This window comes from Nuphar pumila, chromosome 2, assembly GCF_984573655.1.
Source record: "Nuphar pumila chromosome 2, dmNupPumi1.hap1.1, whole genome shotgun sequence".
Lineage (NCBI taxonomy): Eukaryota > Viridiplantae > Streptophyta > Magnoliopsida > Nymphaeales > Nymphaeaceae > Nuphar > Nuphar pumila.
The window spans coordinates 17,201,832-17,207,867 of record NC_143250.1 but is presented as its reverse complement, the minus strand read 5'-3'; positions in this window follow the sequence as shown (position 1 = coordinate 17,207,867).

Here is a 6,036-nt window from a genome sequence, read left to right as displayed (position 1 = left end):
AATTGCGAAAATAATAGTGGGGGATTAGGGATGGCATCAGAGGGTCGGGTTGGGGGAGATTATAACAAGAGGTTTTTTCACCTCATGACTTTGGAACATAAACACTTAAATAAAAATTTCACTAATTTAGATAGGTGGGTTGGACTTTTTGGAGTCAGTTGATGCAGCGCATATGGACCAATCTGATGCATATGAGAAGCTGAGAGGTCGATTCGGACGATCTATCATTGAAGACCCACTAGAAAAATCATATCCACACGTACCCAAGTTTAAAAAAATACATTTCCGCCAAATTAGGGTATGCAAGTATTTTTTTTTTTTTTTTATTAGTGTAGACACCCAATTTTTTATCAAGATATTTTTTTCATAAAAAATCTATGTCTTATCGTCTTCAATCTAATTTTGGCCCTCCAAAATAACCCCTTTTAGATTTTTCACCACATGAAAATTGTAAAAGATATTCTTTATCTTTGGAACCCATCAAAAATCACTTCAATCTGACATCTGAGTAAAAAGTTATGACCAAAATATCATTCACTCTTCCTAATGACAACCTTAGTTATGGTCAGCCCTTCAGAGCTCAAAAATTATCGCCAACACTTTCAATTGTCACCACTAACTTTGAGTTGTTAAAGAAAACTCTCTTTTCTGGAATGTGACATCATTCACCTCTAACGACAACCTGAGTTATCATCAACACCCATTCAATTGTTACTTTTATCTTCCTAACCTGGAATTATCATTAGCACCTACCTTTAATGACAACTCAAGTTGTCGTCAATGTTGAACATAGTGACATAAGTTTAAAATGACAAAATATCGACAGTCAAAAACTCGAAAGATTTTAAAAAATTTCATAAACCTCATATTTTTCAACAAAATCTCGGCATTAAAAAATAAATAAAAAAATTTATTAGAAAATATAAATAAAACACATTTAAAAATAAAAACTCAGAGATTTTCATGATAAATATTTGCTAAAAACATAAATATTGTGATATTTATCATGGTTTGAAAATCTTGCAAGAAATCATCGTTTTAAACTTTTTTGGCTATTTTCCATGATATTATCACAAGATTTTTGTAAATCTCATAATATTTGTCACAAAGAAGTTGAGTTTTCATTAACGCTCTGACGTCCTTTTTCTGCACTCCTCTTGAGCGGGGATATGTCTTCTCAGCCTTTCAAAACCGAAATGGAAAGCCTATCATTGCCCCTTCCCCTTTCTTTTTAAAAAAGATTCATCAAAGGCAATAAACCTTAGACGAATCTCAATCATTCATTCAAACCTACCCATCTAACAATCATTCATCTAGATGGATCCCAGATACACAAAAAACGTATCTGGATCCACCTAGAAAACTATAAATAGGGACTATCACCCTCTATTTCAGTATCTGGAATTTGCAGTGTCACTTTGTCAAATTCTCTACAAGACATAGCCTAGTTGACTTAGCTTAATCTATCTAACTTAGCCTAGCTCAGCCTAATCTATAACCCAAATCCTTATCTCACAAGTCTTTTGGAGACCGCATCTAGCCAAAGTGTTGTTTGCGCTCTTTCATGCTTGTCAAACGTAGAAAGGGCTACCTAAGCCCGATGTGAGATTTGATTCTTATTTTGATATTTATTTCAATTATTTAATGTATTTAATTATGTTTTGGATTGTCTAACGTGTCGTATTTTGTTTGTCTCATGTTTTTTTTTAGTTTTGATGGTTTCACCAAACTCACCTCTTTTTATAGGATTTGTGAAAATGTACGAATCATCGCACCACTACCGCTCTAAATACAATGATTGAAAGTTCCTGATTAATTCAATCCCTCTTCATCGGAGGAGAAAAAACTTTTTACCTTGAATAATGTACCCCACATTTTCTCAAATTTGGATTCGATTTTTCAGGCCCACGTAAAGCAATTTTCTAAAGTGGGAAAAACTCTTGTTTATGTTTTCCAAAAATAAAGGGGATCCACAGAATGGCGATCATGATGGGATGTTCGCTCAACTTGAAGATTTGAGTTTCTGAAAAATCAACGTTACGAGGTTGGTGCCCTTATTTTCATATTTGGATCCACAGTCATTTTCAATTGTCATATCAAACCCTTTCACAGTGCAAGGGTGTATCTCTCTCTTTTTAAGCTCATTTTTTGTGTTCTTAGGCTTGTTGAAAATTTGATGAGCAAAGCTTTGTTTCTCATGTTCGGTCCATTTTTAGATTATATCGATACAGTCTCCAAAAATAGGCATGAATAGTAAAAATAGTCATTTTGTGACTATTTTTCATCAGAGTGATCTATTTTTTTTTGTTTCTCCGCTATCCAACAACAAAAATATATGTTTCTTGGCTCATTGAAAAGTTGAGAAATAAATCTAACTTTGCTCAGTTTTGGGATAGAGTTGAATCCTCGTCTGAAGCCTTCATTTTTCTGACTCAAAATTAGATATGAATTCCTTTTCTATACAGAGAAATAGTCTACCAGTTAGCCTTCTCGGAAGTGTATCTTTCTAACTGATCACCCGGTCATCGTGATTTTTTTAGTGTTGGAAAGATGACACAATTTCATTTTTCCATCCTTTTTATTGGTTTCTATTTTTTTGGTGCAAGCGACCAAAAATAGCTAGTTTCAATCGAAAGAGGGGCATCCCTCGTATGTTCATCGCATGTTTTAGGGCTATTTTTTGGGCCGTAGCTTGGCACTCACTTGTCAAAATCTAGCATGCCATACATTGTTAAAAAGGTATTTTAATTTTATGTCCTTTCTTTATCGAGACTTTTTCTAGAATCTATTATCTTCCAAGTAGAAAATAGCTAGCTTTGTCGGTTGTTGTTTTCTAGACTTAAAAGATTTTTTGAATTTTTTTTTCTATTTTTTGGGTCGGATCTTATTTTCTTAGATTTTGGGGCCCTGGTCTCATAAATCCATGCTTGCATCTAGTCATTGTGTACTTTTGTGTTGTTTGATTTTGGATATATCTTTTGGATAAGATCCATATCCATATCCAAGATTCAGGCCACTTTCTTTTTTTCGTGCGAAAAACTATTTTGGAAACAAAACCATAGCGTTTTGGCATACGATTGTCTTTTTTTTTTTATGAAGAAATCTTAGGTAGATTTGGTATTTCTTTTTTTGTCTTAGATTCTTAGCGTGATTAATTTAGAAACCCTTATCGAGGAATCATATGTCGTCTAGTTTCTTTTTTCTAGAAATATCTCAATCCTCGACAAGTTAGGAAAGTTAGCCTGATTGAGATATTGTCAATTTTGTGATTGTTTTTTCCTATTTTTATTTTGTATCTCTTAGGATTCTGATTGTAGAGCCACTATTTTCTATTTGGTTTTTCAAAAAACCTATCCCCCCACTAATACTAGAAGCTATCAGCTCGGGTATATCACTGGTGGACCAACAAGACCGTAAACCCACTCATAGTACCAAAAATCTTAGTTCGGGTATATTATGAAAGATTTGATTTCAGCTCAGCTCACCATAATACCATGAATATGGAGGGGACTTGTTTAGGTTTTAAGGGCCTTCCATTTGCTCAACTCTTTGACTTGGTATGGGGTTGACAATAATCAGAACCTCGAATCTAAGATCCGAAGTGATCGATAGCTAAGTTGTGTAACCAATTTCCCATGTATACAGAATACTCTAACATTCAAACTCAAACTCTAGACTTGCAAGTGGCTCTTACATTTATGGGGTACGTGGATGTCTGCCATGATCATACAGACGATTCAAAGGTCGAACCAATACTGCTGGACCAGTACAAGTAAAGCAACTTGCCGATACATGGATGTAAGATTGGTTTTGAACGTGCCAGTTTGAGGTGAGCCCTGGCAGTAGCCTTGGTTCACTAGGAGGAACAAATCCACTAGGAACCAACTCACCTAAAGAGATAAGGGGCTAGCCCTTTGAGAGAGAGACGAGTCAGGAGGTAGGGACTCGAGCTAGATAGAGAGGCGGCGAGTCAAGAGAGACTCAAGCTAGAGAGAGACAAATTTGAGATATAAGCAATTCTAATTTTAATTTTTCATTAAGCTAAAAAACAAGGGGTTATATATAGGCCAAGGGTTGGCTCATAAAGCCTACAAAAGTTACAATATAAAATTAATAAAGTAACCCTAATATAAGATAAAGCCTTGAGAGCTTTGAAGGGTCTTATTCTCCATAGATAGGTTTCTCAATTGGACTTCCATTTAAACCTTTAAGAGAGATTTCAAGACCCCTGGCATGACTTTCATGGGTCTTTAAAAGAGGTTGGGGGTGCCAAGGATGTGGGTCCCACCGAGTTTTCCTTTGGTTTATTTCTAGAAGAGGCATCCCATGAGTGGTCTTCAATGATGCAAGGATGAGGTGATCCCCCATGAATGAATCCCACAAATTCTAGCACTTGAAGAATTGGATCTGGATGTATGCCTGAAACAATTGAATCTGCATCACTTTACAACTTAATTAGCACACTTATGGATGAGCTCAAACATCTTTACTCTCGCTATGGTTTGTCCAAGATGAGTCTTTTGTTGACTGGGGCGTGTAAACCACTCAAATGACTCAAGCTTGAAGTGTTCAAGCTTTGCTCATTATTTGGTTAAGCCAAGCCGAGTTCAACCCCATATAAAGCTACGTAAGCCATGCACAAGGTGACTTGTTTTATAGAAAAAAGTATGTGGTTTAAGAGTTGAAGTAATAGGATCTTAAAAATATACATTGTTTTAGAGTTGGAAGCAATAAGATTTTATCTCTAAAGCTATTGCTTGTCAGCTAAATACTACAATCATTTGTTCTCCACTATCATATATGATGCAAATATGTTTATTTTTAACTAATTAACTTTACCCAAAGTGAGTTCGAGACTGATGTTGTTATGTTTTGCATGTTTAGCCTATTTAATGAGTCAGAATAATTAAGCTCTTTCCATGACTTGGCTTACTTCTCAGCTTTAATCCCAAAAAGGATCCTCCGCCGTATGAGGTTAGAGGATCTATATTGATCCTAAACTGATGCATTTGAATCAGGTGATAATGTGGACTAACCCTAAACATTGGTTGGACAGCTAGGGTTGAACTCAAAGATGGATGCTATCATATGATGCATAATACAATCAGTTCTTGACTAGGGATGTAAACAGTTTGGATTCGGATCGATGTGGCCAAATACCATATCAGTCTAAACAGATGTTGGCTAAGCGAATTGGAATTCTGATTGGGATGGTAACAAACTTATACCGGATCTCATTTTTTACATGTAAACCGATTTGAATATCCACCAAATTTGGATATTTGTCGGGATGCAAAAAATCAAAACCATAGCCACACGCGATTATAATAGCATATGGTTTCGGCTTACTAAAGGTAATCGAATTGGGTTGGACATCCCTATTTTGGACTAATCTTAAACCAGGTCTGGCCTAGCAAAGATTGGACCCAGACAAAAGACCCACGTGGTGGTGACTGAGTGGGGGCAGACTTGGCCAAACCTTGTCCAATTCTATCAACCAAATGGAAGCGTCACGTACATCTCCAATGAGTAAAGAGCCAAATTTGTGACTCTCACTTCCCATCACGACCATCATCACTGCTTGCGAAAGCAGTGCGACGTAAGCGATGCTTGCGTTTAGCTTTACGATGGACGATGGGACTGCATTGTAAGAAATTACTCAAAAGCCTTTCATCTTCTCTAAATGCCCATGCCTCTCAATTTGAACCGTTCATCCAATGCTTAAAATCAAAACCCGTATGCCCATTTATTTTTTCATAGGGAAAGTTTTTTTTTTTCGTAGGAAAAGTTAAAAAGTGCTTAGGTGAAACAGGGTTTGGTGGCATATTGTAAAAGAGAATCTCACGTCGGTTTGCTTCTTCCAATTCCACGCGCAACCGACACGTTCAAGAAGAAAACTCCTTCCCTCTCGGCGGCTGACCACACTCCTTCTCTCTCTCTCTCTCTCTCTCTCTCTCTAGAATTCTCTTTCTCTCTCTACTACTGTATTCGCACGATTCTTTCGACCGTGTACCTTAGAATCGGAGTCGTTAAATA